This window comes from Ceratotherium simum, chromosome 9 (genome assembly GCF_057802395.1).
Source record: "Ceratotherium simum simum isolate JZ-2026a chromosome 9, ASM5780239v1, whole genome shotgun sequence".
Lineage (NCBI taxonomy): Eukaryota > Metazoa > Chordata > Mammalia > Perissodactyla > Rhinocerotidae > Ceratotherium > Ceratotherium simum.
This window is the reverse complement of record NC_141908.1, coordinates 40,391,602-40,413,519: the sequence shown is the minus strand read 5'-3', so window position 1 is coordinate 40,413,519 and position 21,918 is coordinate 40,391,602. Positions and strand designations below refer to the sequence as shown.

The following is a 21,918-nucleotide window of genomic DNA, read 5'->3' as shown; positions in this document are numbered from 1 at the left end:
TCGGTAGATTGCTTTTAGTAATACGGATATTTAACTTTTTCCATGTTTAATGGAAATGTTTATTCTTCCAATCCATGAGCATGGAATATCTTTCCATTTCTTTATATCATTTTCAATTTCTTTCAATAATGTGTTATAGTTTTCAGTGTATAGGTCTTTCACTTCCTTCGTTAAATTTATTCCTAGATATTTTATTCTTTTTGTTATGATTGTAAGTGGGATTGTATTCTTAACTTCTCTTTCTGCTAGTTCGTTATTAGTGTATAGAAATGCAACTGAGTTTTGTAAGTTGATTTTGTACCCTGCAACTTTGCTGTAGTTGTTGATTACGTCTAATGCTTTCTGGTGGATTCTTTAGGGTTTTCTATATATAGAATCATTTCATCCGCAAACAGCAAGAGTTGTACTTCTTCCTTTCCAGTTTGGATACCTTTATTTCTTTTTCTTGCCTAATTGCTCTGGCCAAAACCTCCACTACTATGTTGAGTAGGAGTGACAAGAGTGGGCACCCTTGTCTTGCTCCCGTTCTCAGAGGGCTGGTTTTCAGTTTTTCACCGTTGAGTATGATGTTGGCTGTGGATTTGTCATTTGTGGACTGTATTATGTTGAGGTACTTTTCTTCTATACCCACTTTATTGAGATTTTTTATCATAAATGGATTTTAGATCTTGTCTAATGCTTTCTCTGCATCTATTGAGATAATCATGTGATTTTTATTCCTCATTTTGTTACTGTGGTTTAGCACATTGATTGATTTGTGGATGTTGAACCATCCCTGCATCCCTGGTATAAATCCCACTTGATCATGATGTATGATGCTTTTAATGTATTGCTGTATTCTATTTGCTAATATTTTGTGGAGGATTTTTGCATCTATGTTCATCAGTGACATTGGCCTGTAATTTTCCTTTTTCGTGTTGTCCTTGTCTAGTTTTAGTATCAGGGTAATGTTGGCCTCATAGAATGAATTAGGAAGCATTCCATCTTTTTCCATTTTTTGGAATAGTTAAGAAGGATAAGTATTCAACCTTTGAATGTTTGCTAGAATTCTCCAGAGAAGCCACATGGTCCTGGACTTTTGTTTTTTGGGAGGCTTTTGATTACTGTTTCAATCTCTTTACTTGTGATTGGTCTATTACTATTTTCTGTTTCCTCTTGCTTCAGTTTTGGGAGGTTGTATGAGTCTAGGAATTTATCCATTTCTTCTAAGTTATCCAATTTGTTGGCATATAGCTTTTCATAGTATTCTCTTATAATCCTTTGTATTTCTGTGGTATCCATTGTAATTTCTCCTCTTTCATTTCTAATTTTACTTATTTGAGCCTTCTCTCTTTTTTTCTTAGTGAGTCTGGCTAAGGGTTTGTCAATTTTGTTTATTTTCTCAAAGAAACAGCTCTTAGTTTCATTGATGTTTTCTGTTGTCTTTTGAGTCTCTGTAGCATTTATTTTCACTCTGATTTTTATTATTTTCTTCCTTCTACTGACTTTGGACTTCATTTGTTGTTTTTTTACTTCTTTTAGATGTAGTATTAGATTCTTTATTTGAGATTTTTCTTGTTTTTGAGGTAGGCCTGTATTGCTATAAACTTCTCCCTTAGTGCCACTTTTTGCTACATCCCATTGATTTTGGATTGTTGTATTTTCATTTTCATTTGTCTCCAAGTATTTTTGATTTCTCCTTTGGTTTTTTCACTGATCCAGTAGTTATTCAGTAGTATGTTGTTTAGTCTCCAAAGATTTCTGACTTTTCCAGCTTTCCTATTGCAATTGATTTCTATTTTTACACCTTTGTAGTTTGAGCAGATGCTTGATATGATTTCAGTTTTCTTAAATGTATTGATACTTGTTTTGTTTCCCAACATATGGTCTATCTTTGAGAATGTTCCAGGTGCACTTAAGAAGAAAGTGTATTCTTCTGTTTTAGAATAGAAGGTTCTACATATATCTCTTAAGTCCACGTGGTGTACTATTTCATTTAGTGCCAATGTTTCCTTATTGGCTTTCTGTTTGGATGATCTATCCATTGATGTAAGTGGGATATTTAAGTTCCCTCCTATTATTGTGTTGCTGTCAATTTCTCTTTTTCGGTGTGTTAATAGTTGCTTTATTTACTGTGGTGCTCCTATGTTAGGTGCATATATGTTAAGAAATGTTACATCTTTTTGGTGGATTGTCCCCTTTGTCATTCTATAATGTCCATATTTGTCTCTTCTTTTCTTCTTTGGCATGAAGTCTATTTTGTCTGATATAAGTATGGCTATACCTGCTTTTCTTTTGATTGCCATTTGCTGGGAGTATCATCTTCCATTCCTTCACTTTGAGCCCATGTTTGTTTTTAGAGCTGAGATGGATCTCCTGGAGGTAGCATATTGTTGGGTCTTGTTTTTTAATTCATCCAGCCACTCTGTTTCTTTTGATTGGTGAATTCATTCCATTTACATTTAGGGTGATTTTTTATGTATGAGGGCTTAATACTGCCATTTTAACTTTTCTTTTCTTGTTGCTCTATATTTCCATTGTTTCTTTTTCCTTATGTTTCTGTCTGCTCTTTCACTCTGGTGGTTTTCTAAGACATGTTTTTCAGTTTCCTCTTTTTCATGTTTTGTGACTCTGCTCTGATTTTTTGTTTTGTGGTTGCCATGAGGTTTGTATAAAAGATCTCATAGATGAGATAATCCTTTTTCTGTTGATAGCATCTTATCTCCATTTGCCTGTGCAGGTTGTGTCTTTTTCCTCTTCCCCTTCTGTGTTTTTTTTGTCACAAATTATCCCTTTTTGTATTGTGAGTTTGTTACCAAATTGAAATGGTTATAGTTATTTTTAATGCTTTCTTTCCCTTTAGCTTTTATAATAGTTTACTAACCTATTCTGATATAGAGTTGCCATTTTCTGATTCTATCTGTCCATTTATCGCCTTGCTTAAAGCTTTGTATACCTTTGCCTTTTTGTTTCAGGTAGGAGAGCTCTTTTCAACATTTCTTGTAAGGCAGGTCTAGTGGCAATGACCTCCCTTAGCTTTTGTTTGTCTGGGAAAGCCTTTATTTCTCCTTCATATTTGAAAGTTAACTTTGCTAGATAGGGTATTCTTGGCTGACAGTTTTTATCTTTCGATATTTTGAATATACCATTCCACTGTCTCTTGGCCTGTGGAGTTCTGCTGAGAAATCCTCTGATAGCCTAATGGAGGTACCTTTATAGGTTACTCATTTTTTTTGTCTCTGGCTGCTCTTAATATTCTTTCTTTGTTGTTGACTTTTGACAGTTTTAATATAATGTGCCTTGGAGAAGGTCTTTTTGCTTTGAGATAATTACATGTTCTATTAGATTACTGTGCTTATAAATCTAGTTCTTTTCCTAGGTTGGAGAAGTTCTTAGCTATTATCTCTTTAAAGCAGCTCTCTGCTCCCTTCTCCCTCTCTTCTCCTTCTGGGATACCCATTATCTTTATGTTGCTTTTCCTAATTGAGTCAGATATTTCTTGTAGAATTTCTCCATTTTTAAAAAATCTTAGTTTTTTGTTCTTTTCCACCTGAATCATTTCTAGATTTCTGTCTTAGAGCTCACTAATTCTCTTTTCCATATTGTCTGCTCTATTTCCAATGCTTTCTACTTTATTCTTTATTTCACTTATTGAGTTCTTCAGCTCCAGAATTTCTGTTTGTTCTTTTTTTTAAGAGTTTCAATTTCTTTGGTGAAGTACTCCTTCTTTTCATTAATTTTATTCCTGAGCTCGTTGATCTGTCTTCTGAGTTTTCTTGTAACTCATTGAGTGTTTTCAGGACAGCTATTTTGAATCCTCTGCCAGTTACACCACAATCTTCTGTGACTTCATGTTTGGTTTCTGGAAAATTCTCATTTTCTTTTTGTGATACCATGTTACTGTAGTTTTTTAGGGTGCTCAACGAGTTGTTCCTCTTCAGGCACATTTGTGGTAGTAAACACTTTTCTTACTTAGGTAAGGTTTTGTTTATTTTGATTCTGAGCCACTTCTGATTGTATTTGAGAGCCTGCACTTTCTACCCTCCACTGCCTCTGCCAGAGATGTTCTCAGTGCCCTTGTTCTGCTGCTTATGCCTTTGAGGTGGCTGATTCCTTGCTGCTTATGTATGGCTGTAGTTGTGGGTGTTGCCACTGGGGTCATTGGGCTGGCAAGCACCTCTGCTGCTTCAGGTCGCATGGGTTGCAGGTTCCCCCTCTGCACTGGGGAAGGGGGAAAATGGGGTCGCAGCTGGGATCATAATCACCTCTGCCATGTCTGGGTTTCTTGGGTCTATAGGTGCTGCTGCCATGGGTTGGGGGTGGTGCTGAAGTTGTAGGTGCCACTGCAGCTGAGGGGTACTGGCATTGTGGGCTCTGCTGTGGCTGTTACTTGGCCTCTCCATCGCCTCAGTTGCTGCTGCAACATGTGCCACCTGCACTGCTGCTTCTGGCTTTTCTGGGGGTGCTGGCAATGCTGCAGAGGACACTGGGCTCTTGGGCATCACTGCTGCTGCTGGCGGGCTGGGGTCGCGGGCAGCACCGCCACTGCCCGGGGGGTGGGTACCTGGGTTACGGGCACTGCTTGGGTTCCTGAAGCCTCTGGTCTTGATCGCTGGCATGGCTCCTGGAACCTCTGGTCACAGGCACTGCCACCGCTGCCGGGGGCCCAGGGTCTTGTATGCAGACCCTGCTGCTGGAAGGAGCAGTGTTGCAGGTGCCATTGCTGGGGGATAGGGAGGGCACTGGGTCGCAGTTACCACTGGGGCTCCTGGAGCCTCTGATCTTGGGTCCCTCAGCAGTTCCTGAGCCTCAGGTTGAGGGTACCACCAGCCACTGCTGGGGGAGGGTATGGGGCTGAGTTGCAAGTGCCGCCGTGGTTCCTGGAGCCTCTGGTGTCAGGCGCCAGTGGGATTCCTGGAACCTCAGGTCACAGGCACCACTGCCCAGTGCCACGGGTACAGGGTTTTAGATGCAGTCCTTCCTGCTGGCAGGGCTGGGGTCAATGGCACTGCCACCAGGGGAGGTGGAGGGAGCTGGGTCTCAGGTACCATTTTGGCTCCTGGAGCCTCTGGTTGTGTGGGCACTGCAGCAGGTTCTGGTGTCTCTGAGAGTGCGGGCTGTTTGGGCCTCCATTCGCGGGAGTTACTGCAGTTCTTGGGGCCCCTGGGTCAGGTGGCCACAGTTCCTTGAACCTCTGGTCTTGGGAGCTGCGACCGCTGCTTGCCGGGTTCCACCACCTCCACGAGGTCCAGCCCACTCACCTTCAAATGTATAGATGTATGGATCTCTCAGATGTTCTGGTGTGCTATGTAGAGAATCCTTTGTTGGTCTAGGGATATCTTACTAGTTGTAACTTAGAGGGGAGAGATGACGGGAACAACTCACTCTACCATGATGGTGACGTCACCATCCTCCTTGTTCCTATACTTAATTTAGCATGAAGTCTTCTTGTTTCTCCATTTAAGATGTATCTTGGGTTTTGCATTCCCTCTGCATTTCTTCGTCTTTAATATCCAGACTGTCATTATCTCATACCTGTATTTTACTGCACCCACTTTCACACCACCTTCTGCCTTGCTTTTTTTTTTTTTGAGCTTCGCAAACTCTCTCTGCACTGACTTTTTAAAAATGTTTACCAAGTTGTTATGGTATATATTCCTTAAATAGTTGCTAATTATAAGAATTTTTATTTATACTTCCTTCTGGGCGTAGTGCTAAAGGCAGTAGGAACTTATTTTTAGTAAGTAATTGTTTCTTCATTTATTCAGCAGCTATTTACTGAGTAGTTACTGGGTACTATTCTAATGCTCCAGTGATCTTCTCTCATGGAGCTTGCAGCTAAAAACAGTCTCTGATGGTAAAGGAAGGCTTCTCTGAGGAGGTGGCATTTGTTTTGAGACCTGAATGAAGTGAGTGTGCCAATCCTATAAAGATATGAAGAGCAGTTGCTCCAGGCTGAGAGAGCAGCAAGTGTCAAGGCCCTGAAGAGGGACAAGTTTGGTAGGGAATATCAAAAATGTCTTTGTGACGACAACATAGTACAGAGTGGCAGGAGATGTAGTCAAGGGACCAGGTGACAGAGGGCCTAATAGGCCGTGGTAAATACTGTAGATCTTATTCTAAGTGATGGGAAAGCCATTGGACAGTTTGAGTAGGGTAGTGATGTGAGCTAATATTTGCCATTGAGTTAAGAATAGCAGTAGATGGTAATATAGGAGAGTAACATCTTGCACTAGTGAGGTAACAATCAGTAATAAGTGTTTTTGAATTAAGGACAGAATGAGGAAGAATAGTTGGCAGGATGGATTGAATGGAAAGTGTGAGATAAAAAAGGAACCAATATGTTATATCATATTAACCCTGGGGTGTTGCTGTTTATAAGCAAAACATAATCTATCATATTATAATGAATAATGACCTATAGATAAAAACTGTAGGTGTTTTATGCTTATTTGTGTCATGCCAATTGTACTTTTCCTGACAACTTTAGATTAATTTAAGTATGACCTATGGCATCAAGAAAGACAAAAACTCTAAGCAAAATTTTTAGTTCCTGAAATTACTTACTCAACTATGATTCAGCTGAATGCTATTTCTGTTTTCTTATTGCAGATTTCTCAACAGTGATGTCACAAGATTGACCACATTGATCACAGTAAGACCAAAATGATAATTAAACTTTTAAGGATGTTTCGTTTTCTCTGAGAATGAGAATAGAAAATATTTATATTAGAAAATATTTATAATTCTAAGTTATTATTCTTTCTTTCAACAGCTAATTGAATGTTTACATTTTCAGTGAAACACATTTCACACTTATAGTTAATTATTTAAATACTTTTAAAATAATGCTTTAAATGATTTGAAAACATTTAAAATGAAAATTACTTTTAATTTATAACTGAAATTATATGCCTAATTATATTAACATATTTCAGTGGGAATTATAATGTGAACATCATCTTCTTTTAGTTTTTGTTTTTACTAAAAAATGGCAAAATATTTAAGGTGACTCTACATTAGGAAAAATTACAAAAATAAAATTACTTGAGACTGTAATCACTTATTAAGGAAAGACTGTGAAAACAGCTTTGAAAGGATTCTTAAGCTTCTTGCTTAAATTTTTCATTGATCTTTAAATGATTTATAAAGAGTCTTCCAAATATGGAGAGTTGTTGTAAAAGGATAGTTCTCGTAAGTAACTGATACTTTTCCTCTTTAATTTTATTTAAAGTGTTAATTTCTACTGTGTATAAGGAAATATGTTACTTAAAAACTTTATCCAAGGCCTTAAGTCACATTATTATGAAATTTTAACTAGTAAAATCTGAATTACAATAATGAGATTTTATAGTGTTTTTGAACAATCCTTCTTTAATAACAGAAAAATTAAAGTAAATTATTTACTTGGTGAATCCGTTTTAATTGTTAATTGTTAATCCTATTTTAATTGTTCATTAAGTATAGAAGCAGTAATTATCAGAAATGTAAATCCGTGTATAGATAATCTTTGTGTTTATGTTTTAACATTTTTGGGGGGAAACTGATTCATTTGTTAAATTTAACATTTTTCAGAGGCCAGAGAGAACTTTTATTGTATTTATAAAGGCTTTATTGTCATCATTGAGTCTACAGATGTTTATGGCATGTTCATTCATTTCCCTAGGGGAACATTTTAGCTATCTCTGATTTGTAGCTCTTTGCCTGTTTGTTTTTTCTTAATCAGAAGTTTATTGCCCTAACTGAATGGTTTACAACAAAATATTGACATATCTCTATAGTACTCTATTTAGCATCTAGTGCTTAGCACTGGATGAAAAAGGTGTTTTGTTTTGGTTTTAATTTAAAAATACTGACTCTCACAGTACATTTTTAGGGTAATATTAAGAGAGTATTTAATTGCAACTGTTCTACATTCAAGAATTTCAGAAAGAGAGGTGTTATTCAACATTGTCAGATGTTAAATAAGTTAAAGACTAAAAAGTATTTATTTGGGAGATTCATAAGTAACTGATAATAGAAACACTTAATTTGTAATAATGTCAGGTTGTGAGGCTTTCTCCAGCCCCTTGAGTAAAGAAGAGAGGATAGATTTCAGTACTGATTCAGGTTGAGGGTGCTGTTGAGATAGTAGTTCAAGTGTTAACCATGGGATTGGAATAAAGTGAGGCCAGGGAAGGGCTGATATATTCAGAGAAAACAGAGAGGTTAAGGGACTAATCAGAGGTAGACAAGCTGGTGAAATGAGATGATAAAGTAAGAGCTAAAAAAGTAGGATGTTGTGATTAGAGAGGGGAATATTATAGATTGTTTCAGAGCTAAAACTGTAGTGAGTATTTATATATTATATAATATACACCTCATTTTTTTTCCTCAGAAATTTTCACAACTGAGAAGAATTTCTCTTTTTTTCCCCCTATGTTACAATCCACAAAAATGTCAAAATCTTCTAACTGATCTCACTTCTTCTTGGCCATCATCCGTTCCATAGGAGCTTATATATATTTCTCAGTTTAATCTTATTAAAGCATTGCTCTGATTCTCTTATTTCTCTACTTGAAGATGTTTAGTGACTTCTCATTTCTTACAAGATCAAATCCAGACTAAGTTGGTATTCAAGATGCCTCCTCAGTTTGGCTCTAACATATTTCCCAGCCAAATATCCTATTATTCAAGAAGAAGAACCCTACACTCTACTCAAAGTGGACTATATACTCCACCTTGAATATACATTTTGGCTCCATACTTATATTGATGTCATTCCCTTTCCCTAGAATAGTCTTTTTCCTTTTTAGGCTTTTCTTTTATTTCTTCTGATGAAATCAAACCTCCCCTCTAATGCCCTGTCCACATGGAATCATCTCTCTGAGGCCTTCCCTAATCATCCTAATTGAAAGTGATTCTCTTTCCCTAATGGTTTGGTAAATCTGAATTTTTATTATTTCTATGTTACTGATAACATATATTTCCTTATTTTTTGCATATTTTAATATATATTTTTCAACTGTACTCAGCACATGTTTGCTAGTAATCATACATAACCCAGAGAGAGCTAAATTAATTAGTATCTTCTGTTTTCTTATACTAAAATTAAAATAAGGATATTGATACATGAATATCCAAAATTGAACCATAGGAAGCAGGGTGGATAGGAAAGAGCATAGGTTTTAGAACCAGAGAAAATTCAAGTACTGATGCACTGTATACTAGGTATGTGACCTTCAAAAGTTAGCCTCTTTGTGCCTCCATGTCTTCACCTGTAAAATGATGTATTGTATATATTTAAAAGGATTGTTAGGGGGCTGACCCAGTGGCGTAGTGGTTAAGTTCGTGTGCTCTGCTTCGGCAGCCCAGGGTTTGTGGGTTCGGATCCCAGGCGCGGACCTATACCCTGCTTATCTAGCCATGCTGTGGCACGTGTCCCACATATAAAGTAGAGGAAGATGGGCATGGATGTTAGCCCAGGGCCAGTCTTCCTCAGCAAAAAGAGGAAGATTGGCAACAGATGTTAGCTCAGGGCTAATCTTCCTCACCAAAAAAAAAGAGAGATTGTTAGAAGATTTAAATGTAACGTTAGTTACCTTTCTTCCCTCTTTCTTGTTTAACTGTATGGCTTGCACCTTTATAGGTACACGAAGGGGCATGAAATCAGCTGTTAAGATCAGGGATATATCCCAAACATCCAAATTTACCTTACTTGTGCATTGTGACCCTTTCATCTTTGAGTTGTAATAGATGGATTTCTACTTTCTATGTTACATATGTTAATGATAACTTTATTGACTTATATAAGTTCCAGCAAGGAGGCTGATTCGATCTGTTACTTTTATTTGGGGAAAGGAGGTGAGACCTCACTAGAATATCAACATCTTAAAAGCCAGAATGAACATTAGAACAGTGTAGGTTGTGCTACATTCCCCTTAAATAACAGATAAGAAAACCAAGGTCCAGAGAGTTGAAAGGGAGGTAGTATGCATAATGGTTAAGAACATGAACGGGGGCAGAAAAACCTGTGTTTAAGTTTGTGCTCTGATATTATATAGCTGTTGTGATCTTAGTCAATTATATAGTCTAAGATCCAGTTTTTTCCTCTCTAAAGTAGAGATAATATTTATGTCTCAGGAGTGGTGTGAATATTAAATGAAGCGCAGCACAGAAGCTGATACATACTAATTCTTTTGGCCCCTCATCATAGTTATCATCATCATCTGTAAAGTTACTTGCCCAAAGTCACTAGTGTGAGGTCTTGGCTGATTTTCCTTTATCCTGTTATAATCTTTACCATTCTATTCTGTGATAACCTCTTACTTGATTAAAAATCTCTAAACAGCATTAATAGGAACTATAATAAAATAACTCATAAATTTTTTTTCTTCTCAAATTTCCCCCAATTCTCTCTATTCTGAGAGTATTCATGCAATTTCACTTACATGCAGTTTTGTGTATATGTAATTTCATTAATACAATAGCTGTATCTTATTTTTAAATATTCTTATTTAATATTTTACTACATATTTCATAATCTTTTACAAAGCAACTTTTAAAATAATTCAAGTGGCTTTTTATGTTTTTATTAAAATTCCTGTTCTCCCCCTTGGTAATTTTATTATATTACTTTAATTTTATAGTGATTAATCTCTCTCAATAGAAATATTTAGCTTAAAAATTGAAATTTAGAAGGAATTACTATATAATTTTACAACGTACACACTATTAGAAATATTGGTTGTTAGATAGTAAATTTCAAATGTCAGTTAGGTACCTACCACAGATAAGATATAACTAAGTGTGGCAATTACTGATAGTTATCACCTAATATTAATTTTCCCCCTCTACTAATTTTTTTCCCCAGCATATTACTTGTTATTATTGTTAGTGCCAGTGAGTCAATTCTGACTCCTAGCGACCCTGTGTGCAGCAGAGCGGAAACCTTGCCTGATATTTTTGCGCCATCTCTCTCTCACCTTCTGGTGCTATATCAGACAACGCTCTGCTGCTATTCACAGGATTTTCATGGCCAATTTTTACGGAAGTGGGTGGCCATGTCCTTCTTCCTAATCTGTCTTAGTCTGGAAGCTCTGGAAGCGTATCACTACCTGAAATAAGAATATTGTTCCCCAACCTCTTTTGCAGCTAGATGTAGTCATGTGACTAAGTTTTGGCTAGTGATACAGAAGCATAAGTACTGTGTGCAACTTGCAGAAAGTATCCTTAAAGGAAGAGGTGCACTACTTCTTTTTTCCCCCTTCTTCCTTGCTGGCTGAAATGTGGAGGTGATCATTGGACAATGAGTGGAAACCACAAACAAAGAATGGACAAAGCAGTAAGATAGAAAGTCCTTAATAAATTTAGGATGTCACCCTGCCGGCACTGGCCTGTCTACATTTGGACTTTAATATGACAGAGATAAACTTCTATCTTTGTAAGCCACTGAGTTGTCACTTATGGTCAACACTAGTCCTGTTACACCAAGATAATTTGACAAAGAAATTTATGCCATTGTTAAAATGGCTTTGATTTATTTACATTTCATTTATTTTTCTTGAACTCTGCTGTCACTTTTGGTGGCTTGAATTTTAGGAGAATAGAAAAGGGAGTGATTCATTCTGTCAAGGAGAGGATACGAGGGAAAGCTTTACGGAAAAGGAAGGCATCTAGGCCAGATTTTTGAAGTATGAATTAGAAGAGAATCCAGAAAGAGGAAATACGCATGTAGATTGGAAAGAACGTAGGTTCATGGGCATGCAAATATTTTAGTCCAATATTGTTGAAATGTAAAATTTGAGGAAGTAAATGAGCCTAAAGGTCAGATCTTGTAGGAATTTACAAACCAAGAAGTTTGGTGAGTGCTAGGTACCTCGTGAAGGATCTTTTAATATTAATCATGTTAATATCTTTTATGATTTTTCCATTAAATATTTTAAAAATAAATATATTTTTTATACAAGTGTTTGAGGAAGGAAGAACAAAACTAATATGCACTGCTGTTTAAGATGCTAGGTGCTTTCTATATGAGCCTTTAACAATTTTAGAAGACATGTTATTATATTTTACAGATGACTAAACTGAGACACAGAAAGGTCAAGTGTCTTTCCCAGTGTGTTCTATTGGTAAAGTCATTATTTAGAAAGTACAAAAAATCACCCATTACCAGAGCAAGTTTGTTTTGTATTATCTGACTTTCGTTTTTCTACTTTTCTAGTACCAAAAGTAGAGTTATAATCAAATTTAAAATATCTTGGGTAAAATACAATAACAATGATCAAGCCAGAAGTAAAAGTCTATATAGGAATTTCCATATTTTATGCCAACTAATACATCTAAAGTATTAAATTAAAAACATCTAATATAGTAAAATTATAAACTGTCTTAAACATTTTGTTTTCTAGAGTCTGAATTATGAACAGTATCTTCCAAATTAGTTTGTAACATTCATTTAAATTACTTCACACAGATCAAATTTCCATTGCTATTCCTAAGTGTATATTTGGATAAAAGAAACCTCCATTCACCCCTACTATATCTCCCCCAAAAGTTGCACTGTTTTAACATTAATGGAACTAAAAGCATGCATGGTGTTCTCCATATGAGTGACTGCAGATATAAATGATACCATGCTGCAGAGATCCAGTTGAGCTTCTTTGAACAAATGAAAGTGTGCAGTGGTATACACCCATTTGGTTTAAGGATTAATTCTTATCTGAAAATTCTGATGAGCTACTATTTAATAAATATGTCTAAAAAAGTAAAAAGACATTAATCTTAATGTAGTCTAGACATAATTATAGAAGCAGGAGAGAATATAAAAGAAAAACTAGTCTGCTTTGGTTTGGTGTTTTTTTATAGTATTCAGCAGAGAATCTAGCACATAGACTAGGTAAATATTTCTGAATTAAAGTGACTTGAAGTTTAATCTGGTTAGTACACCATTCTCTTCCTCTCACACTTTCTAGAACACCAATGCACACTTCTGCTGTGAGATGTACATTTACAGAAATATTAGTCAAAGAGTAGATAAAACATAAGTATTGTCTGCCAAAACTGTTTTAGAAAAGAGAAGAAGGGGGTTACAGACTGCGTTATGGGATTATGATATTTGACTCTTTCATTATTTTCCTATAAATACACAAAGGAAAAACTGGAGGAGAAAAGATTTTGATAAGAATGGAAAAATTCTTATTGTATAGTATCAAAAGGGTACCTAAGTTAGCATGTTATAGACATTTAAAAATGTCTAATACAAATATTCCTGATGCTGTCCTTATGTGAATGCATTTTTTGAATGCATTTTAAAAACGTTACATCAGTAGGTACGTTTCCATCATAATATAAGATAGTACTTGTAAACTTTTCCACATGCAAATTATGCCATGTATTTTGTGAATAGCACAGCTAATGCTTGCAATTTTATTCTCTGATTTTCTTTCCTCTCAGAAAAAAATCCTCAACTTTTGTTCACAGAATTCATGATTTTTGTCTCTTCATTGCTCTTACCACTCAATATTCGTGTGTGTCTTTTTTTACTCCAGTTGTTTCGTATTTTCAGTGTCAACCTTATGGAAAGGAAATTTTAGAAAACTTACACACTTGGCACTAAACTTAAATGTGACAGCTCCCCTCAGGTATTACCTCCTCCATAAAAACCTCTAGATCCCATTGCAGTTGGAATTAATCTCCCCATCATTTCTGCCTTTCCTAGTATTTGTTATTTCTATCATAGCATTGTTCTTCAACACAGGAATCCCTGGACCTGAGTATGTAGATGTATTCTGTGGGGGGACAGAGAGAGTTTGCTACAAGAATTTACAAATTTCAATGTTAATATAGGCATATTCTTGGATCATCTAGGATGCTTACCTTATAATTGATTACTGCCATGTACTTTCAGGGCTATGATTGTGTTTAATTATGTCAGTCTAACCAAAAAGAACAAAAATAGATTTGATGTGTACAAATGGTTCATTTGTACCAAGTGAAGGCCACATGACATCAAGGTGAGCTAAATTAAAGCTTTGTAGTAGTTTGAGTAGAAAGAAGTGGTGGAAATATTAAATCATTCAGGGAACACTAGACTGTAAGATAGGCATGCCAAACTCAAATGTAACTGGAAAGGAAAGGTCTTGAAGTAGCAGTTGGTCCCATATTCATGTTGAGTACAATGTTTCATTTTAGCAAAAATATGATAACAATTTGAAATCTGTTAGTTTTATAGCTTTTATGTGCATACTTTGTAAATTTGTTTTGGTACTGTTTGAATAAGATCTGGAAGTAAGAAGAATAGTTTATCCTTATCCATAGTTGTACTTTTCTATGTATTTCAGTTATATAAAAATTTAATTAAGTCAACACGTGTCCCCAAGACATTTTTTCTCTCTTCGTAAAGGTCTATACATAACTTAAGTTTCAGAAACATTCTTTTTTTTTTGCTGAGGAATATCCTGAGCTAACATCTATGCCCGTCTTCCTTTATTTTTTATGGGGGTGGCCGCTACAGCATGGCTGCTGATGAGTGGTGTAAGTCCACGCGCAGGAACTGAACCTGGGCCACTGAAGTGGAGTGCGCTGAACTTAACCATTAGGCCACGGGGCCAGCCCCCACAGAAACATTCTTATAGAGTGCTTATATACCTTATGAGATGAGTTGTGTGTTCAGCTATTTCACCCATTGGGTTGTAAAGTCCTTACAATCTAGTAAAGACATAGATTATGTTTTTGTTTTGTTTTGTTTTGTTTTGTTTTGTGAGGAAGATCAGCCCTGAGCTAACATCCATGCCAATCCTCCTCTTTTTGCTGAGGAAGACTGGCCCTGGGCTAACATCCGTGCCCATCTTCCTCCACTTTATATGGGACGCCGCTACAGCATGGCCTGACAAGCAGTGCGTCAGTGCGCGCCAGGGATCTGAACCCAGGTCGCCAGCAGCGGAGCGCGCGCCCTTAACTGCTACGCCATGGGGCCGGCCCCAAGGCATAGATTATGTTTTATTCATTCTTGCTGTCACCTTAGAGTCTGTTACAATTCCTTGTACCCAGTAGTGGGTGCAGCAGATGTTTATGCAATAAATGGGCCTATGCTGTGTGCCTCTTAATGTGTTGATAATCTGTCAGGTTGAACTAGAATGGATAAATATATAGAAAACATATAGGGAGTATATATTTTAACAATTTGAAATTCATACAAGTTAACAATTTCTCTTTTTAACTTAAATGTCTCTTAGGATTTTGATCACTTACAGTGTTGTATAAATTACTTTAATTTGATAATCAAAGGATCTGTAGGATGGCAGTAGGAGAGTGAAAGATTTCATGGCAGACTAGAACTGAATGTGAAGATGTAACCAGAGTGCTTCAGGATACAAGGCAGTGCATTGTTGCAAAAATGTAGTTTTATATAGTTAGGGCAGCTTGGAAGCATTAGTTTCCCAGGGAAGAGGAGACACAAGAGAAGGGAATGAAAAGGGATATGGGAAGGTACTAAAGACACTATCCTCCACCTTTGGGGCATTGCCTGAAACCACAGTGCCTAGGCAATGTTTCCTTTAGCTTAGATGGAAGTAAAAGTGGAATAAATTAAAATTCTCTAGAATAATATGGCAAGTTCATTTTCTACTTTTCCAATTCCGTTATGGTAGATTTTTGTATGATGTTGCCACAGCATAGAGTTCAGTTGTCTTGCTAACTTCTTCAGTGTCTTCCTATTTCCTACTTAAATTGAATTACCTATTCCTAAATTTCAAAGCCATTTAAAGTTAGCCTTGTCCTATCTACATAACTTCATTTTTCTCTACTTTCCAACACACAGATTGTTTTCTAGTTAGAATACTCCTATAGCCCAACATATAGTGATGATTTTGTCTTTGTGTCTTTTCCCATACATCAGTTCCTTTTCTTGAAGTGCTGTTACCTCTCTTTATCCAATGTCAATTCATTCTTCAAGTGGTCTTGTAGTCTTTTGTGACAACTGTGATCTTCACTGAGCTCCCTTTCCTCTCAACATTTGATCTTTATTTCCTGCCCATAGACCTCTCTTTTAAATTTTAGAACACCTATTTCCAGCTGTGTGTGTGACATTGGTACCTGGCTATCCAACAGGCACTAAATTCAACATGTCTAAACTTGAATTTATTCTCTTCTAATTTCCCAGAAACCTTATATATTCCCTCTATTGGTCAGTGATGTCAATATCTACTCAGCCACCTAAGCTAGAAATTTTAGTTATCTTCAACTGCCTCTTCAAAAACTCCCATCTGATCTGACATCAAATCCCACTGATTCTCTACATGCAATGTAATAATAGAAGCTAATGTTTATGGAGTGCTTGCTGTGTGCCAGGTACTGATCTAAGCATTTGACCTGTAGTAACTCATCTAATCTTCCTAATGATTTATTTATAATTCCTGTTTTACATAAGACACATCACTACCATGAAGCTGTCCATCCAAATTTTAAAAAAAAAAGAAAAGAAAAACTTGAGTATGATTGAGCCTAATTTACAAGAAAGAGTAAGGACAGAGGGACATATTAAATCACGCTAGGGGGATAAAATCAGGAAAGTCCCGACTAGGAAACTCTAAAAGACAACAGACCTGTTTTCTTCAACTAAACGTATTAATGGAAAAAAAGACTGGCATGGGGATGTGGTGGAAGCAGTTACAGATTAAAAGAAAGTTGAGAGACATAACAGCCAATTGTAATGTATGGATCATATTTGAGTCCAGTTTCAAACAAACAATTTAAAAATATTATGTGACAAAGAAATGTGTACACTGATTGGATATTTAATATTAAGGAATTATTGTTAGAAATTATCTTAGGTATGATAGTAGTGTTGGGCTGTTAATGAAGCACAAGTCTGTACCATAGGAGCATAAGAATCTTTGTCAGAGGCTGAGCTTGAGAAAAAAAAAAAGTGCATTCACCAATCACTTTTTTAACTTGGTACCTCTGATAAAATAGGATTTGCTAAAGGGGGTGACAAAACATTTAACCCAATACCATTATTACCCATAAAATATAATTTTGTGACTTTACTCATCTAATATTCTCTTACAAAAATATTCACTATTTTGTCATACTTTCTCAATATTCAGTGTTTGTTTCACTGAAATATGGGAAATTCAAAGGACTAAGAACCAATATTTCTAGAATATCTATAAAATGATGATGATGATAGTCAACATTCAAGAGCTTAATTATGTACCAGAAACCCTTGTATGAGTTTATTGTTTTAACTTATTTCAGCCTCCTAACTTCATGAGGGAGGTATAGGTAGTATCCTCATTTTATAGTTGGGAAAACTGAGCTATACGGAGGTTAAGCAATTTGCCCAGTGTCACATGGTTATTAATCAGTGAAGTTCAGAGTTCAAACCCAGGGAGTTTGACATGGAGCCTTTGTCTTTACTATGCTATATTACTTCTCTTTTTGCCATGGTACTATGTGCTATTAATATTTGTCTTGTTTATTTCATTTATCTGGGAATGTGTTAATTTCTCCTTCATTTTCAAGGTATAGTTTTGCCAGATATAGAATCCTTGATTGTCAGTTGTTTTTCTTTTAGCACTTTAAATATGTCATCCCACTACCTTCTGGCCTCCATGCTTTCTGATGAGAAATTGGCTGTTAATTTTATTGAGGATTCCTTGTATGTGATGGGTTGCTTCCCTCTTGCTAATTTCAAGATTCTGTCTTTGTCTTCGTCTTTCAGCAGTTTGACTATAATATTGTCGGTGTGATTCTCTTTGAGTTTATCCTGCTTGGGATATATTAAGCTTGTTAGATGAGTAGATTCATGTTTTTCCCCAAATTTGGGAAGTTCTCAGCCATTATTTCTTCAAATATTGTTTCTGCCCCTTTCTGTCTTCTCCTTTTGAGACACCCATAATGCATATAGTGGTACTTTTAATGGTATCCCACAGATTCCATAGGCTCTGTTCACTTTTCTTCATTCTTTTTTCTTTCTGCCACTCCGACTATATAATCTCAATTGACCTATCTTCAAGTTTGTTGGCTCTTTCTCCTGCCTGCTCATATTTGCTGTTGAACCCCTCTAGTGACTTTTTCATTACAGTTATTGTACTTTTTAGCTATTTAGTTCTGTTTTATAATTTCTCTCTCTTTATTGATATTCTCGTTTTCTTTATATATTGTTTTCCTGGTTTCCTTTTGTTCTTTGTCCATGGTTTGCTTTAGCTCTTTGAGCATATTTAAGATAGGGCATTTGTTGCTAGTAGACCTGCCCTACAAGAAAATGATAAAGGGAGTTCTTCAGGCTGAAAAGAAAGGACACTAGACAGTAACTAAAAGCCATATAAAGAAATAAAGAACTCTGATAAAGGTAACCACATAGGTAAATAGGTAAGGCACATAGAACTTTGAAGGAAGGAATAGAAGGCCACTGTAGCTAGAGTACAGAGGGCAAGGATTGTGGTTGAGATTAACAACTGGTAGAATAAGATAAGGATTTTTTTTTCCTTTACCTTAAGAATAATGATAAATATTTGAAGTATAAATTGAAGTTTAAATTGCCAACAACCCAATTTTAATTGAGGCTTACAGAAGTTAAGTAACTCGCCTAAGGTCATACAATGATTAAGTGGTAGAAGGAGGATCATATTCCTAGAATGTCTTGATCTAACATCTTGACTACTCCATTTCTTATAAATACAAATTTAATAAATGTTTAAGAAATTAGAAGCTTGAAATTTCTGTGACCTGAAATTGTTCATTACTTTATCATTTCAGCAGATGATAACTAAGTGCCTACTATATTTGAGGGATGTAATTTTACCCTCTCTAAATGAAGTTCTGGCTATATTAATTTTGTTACCCTTGCTTGTGACCTGTTGCTTCAGGTGAACAGGAGAACCCACAGTGTTCAACAGTGACCATTAGAAAAAACATATATTTGATCTGTTCTTATGATTTCTTCCACCTTTCAATTCTTGCTCTCTAGGGGAGAATTAACAATGAAGGCTAATTACATGCCAGACAGTTTCTAAGTATCATTTTATCTTAGACTTATTGATATTAAGTAACTGCTCCAAGCTGACATAATTACTAATGGTCTTAGCTGAGATTCTAATTCATATTTCTCTAACTAAAGACAATGATGTTTCTACTATAATGTACTCAAAAAATATAAAACTAATTTGTGTTCAAGAGACCTTAGTATGTATATTTAGAAATAGAGTGTATAATGCTCAATAAATATTTGCTAGCTTATTGAATTGTAGAAGCAGGATTATGGGAGAAAAGAATTCTAGAATCAGCCAGTGTGTTTCCTGAGGTAATTTTCTGAGACTCATTTTTCAAACACGTGTATATTGCCAATCTCTTTTTTATTTAATTATCTTTATTTTTGTATACCTCAGTTATAGTATTTATAACCTAGTAAGGAAGAGACATAGTGTATGCTGTCAGTTGGAAAGTTGCTTATTCTCAAAGACTCTGCCTGACAAAATATTTCCTAGGTAGGAATTGTGAGCCATTCATTCTGTCAATCAGTATGTTATGTGCTTCACATTCAGTCAGTCACTCATTCGTTCATTCATCCATTCAACAAACATTTATGGAGCACTGACTTATATGTTTTCACTTTCTAGCTATTGGGGACACTGTGGTCAATAAGGCAAAGCTCCTTCTGTCGTTAAGTTTACTTTCTAGTAGGAGAGCAGAAGTAAAGAAGTAAATAAAATATTTTCAAATAGTGATAAGAGCTCCATAGGAGGGAGAACATATGGGGGGTGGGGGGAGCAGAATAGAATTGAGGGCAATATATATATAAAAGTCAGGCAAGGCCTCTGTGAGGAGCCAGCACTTGTGTTGAGAAATGAATTACCAGGAGCCAGCCATGTGCGGATCTGAGGAAGTAGGAATCACAGTGCCAGTGAGGCTAGAACACTGTGAGCCTGGGGGAACAGAGGTAGGTAGATGTCATCAAAAATAGTTAGAAACTTCTTTCTTTTTTTTTTTTTAATAAGTTTATTTATTTATTTATTTTTTCCCCCAAAGCGTCAGAAGATAGTTGTGTGTCATAGCTGCACATCCCTCTAGTTGCTGCATGTGGGACGTGGCCTCAGCGTGGCCAGAGAAGCGGCGCGTCGGTGCACGCCTGGGATCCGAACCCGGGCTGCCAGCAGCGGAGCGCGCGCACTTAACCGCTAAGCCACGGGGCGGGCCCAGAAACTTATTTCTAATATGAAGAGAAGCCACGGGAAGTTTGGTTTTTGGTTGATTTTATTTTCCCTCATTTCATGTTTAATTTTAAAATGTTCCACATTTCACTTTTCTCCTACTAGAGGCTTTTAAGGAGGAAGCCATGTCTAGTACATTGGTGGTATTAAAGCATTATTATAAATTCTGTATGCCTTGTGTGAATTTATATTTTTGGAGGCATTCTACTGTCTTGTTCCTAAATTATATATCACTGCTTATAGTTAAAAAGGTTCCATCTTCTTAAAGAGAAATTTGTGGACATGCGTTATTCCTTGATTCAATAAACATTATGTTGTGCCTTTTGAATTACTTAGTAAATTTATAAAGATGGAAAATATACTGTTTTTCTTCTCTTCTTAGGAGCTTACAGTCTAGTGGAGAAACAGATACATAAATCAGTCATTAGTGATGTGGTAGATGCCACAATAGAGGTATATGTACAGTGTTTTTGAATATAGAAAGGATGGTGTGATCCCTGAGGGTGAGAAAGGCCTCATCAAAAATACTCATTCTATAAAGATTTTCCAACCTGCTTTTTGAAGCATACTAGGGGCTGGGTATGACTAGTTGAACAGGGATGCTTATGCTGCAAAAAAAATCTTTAGAAAGAGTTTATGATTTCCAGCTATATAGCAAAACAAATAAGTGGTATCTGACTTAGTATACATGAGAAAGTCGAATTTCTCTTCTAAGTGGAGGATGAAAAAGCATTATAGTGCTCTTTGTTACTGCTGCTCTTTTCCCCTTCAGTTTTCTCTCACCCTTTATCCTCCATTTTTGTAAGTGTTCATGAGGTGGAAAGAAGATAAACTGTTAAAAGTTCTGAAGGAAGGCTTCATGGCAGATTTGGGGGGGGTGGGTTGAGGAGGAGATGTGATTATAAAAAGGGAATTGATTTATTTCTGAGCTGGTGATAGCATCTTCTGATGGTCCTCAAATGGGAGCTTGGATCTTTCCCCCACTCAAAATCTCAGATAGATATATAATGCTTCCTACCATGATATTAAGCAGGCAGTCTCACAAAATACATGCCAGAGTGATATGAGATTAATGTCAGTACAACTGGAATGGGCAACATGCCCGTAGTGAAAATTATGTGCTTTGTAAGTCTTGGTCAACAATCAGAAGGAAGGTTCTTAGAAAATTAAATTGTATGAAACTAGGCAGATACCTAAAAAGAAAGTACAAACTTAACAAACAAATGCAGAGTACCCCCATGCCAGGATATGACGTGAGGAGAAATGAAACCAGCACAATGTAATTTAGGGCACAAATATGCTCAGAGAATTGAAGGAAGTAAAGGAGAAGGGATTATTTCTTCCTTAGCAGTGAATTTAAGTACTGAATCAAAAAAGACAGTGTGGTGTTGTATAGAGTGAATATAAAAAGAAAAGATAAAAGAAAAATAGCAGCAGAATTTCAAGTAAGGATAGCAAGCTTTTTACATAATAAAAATTGACCTTTAAAGTTAATTGCGCCAAAGTATTTACCCCTGAGACCAGCAACTTCCTATAGGTGATTTTTAACATGGAAAAAACCACATGAGACTGAGGAAAAGGACAATAGGTTTCTGGTAAAGAGATAGTAGCTTGAACATATATACTTACTTCAGCTAACTGCTGAAGCCTCACTAATTTGATAGAAAAATGCATTTTTTTAAAGGCATAAACAAATAAATAGGAGAAGAATGAAGAGCAAAAAAATTCTGGAAGCTGGAGAGCAGAC

General features: G+C 36.1%; 1 protein-coding gene across 14 annotated transcripts in view; it reads left to right on the top strand.

Annotated features, from left to right (window-relative positions):
* BAZ2B (bromodomain adjacent to zinc finger domain 2B) overlaps positions 1–21,918 on the top strand; it is a 384,776-nt gene that overhangs the window by 166,422 nt on the left and 196,436 nt on the right. For all 14 annotated transcript variants that reach the window (XM_014785922.2, XM_087435270.1, XM_087435269.1 and 11 more), the window contains one exon: positions 6,592–6,634. The gene's annotated coding sequence lies outside the window, so the exon portion shown is untranslated. The remainder of the gene's footprint in view (positions 1–6,591; positions 6,635–21,918) is intronic.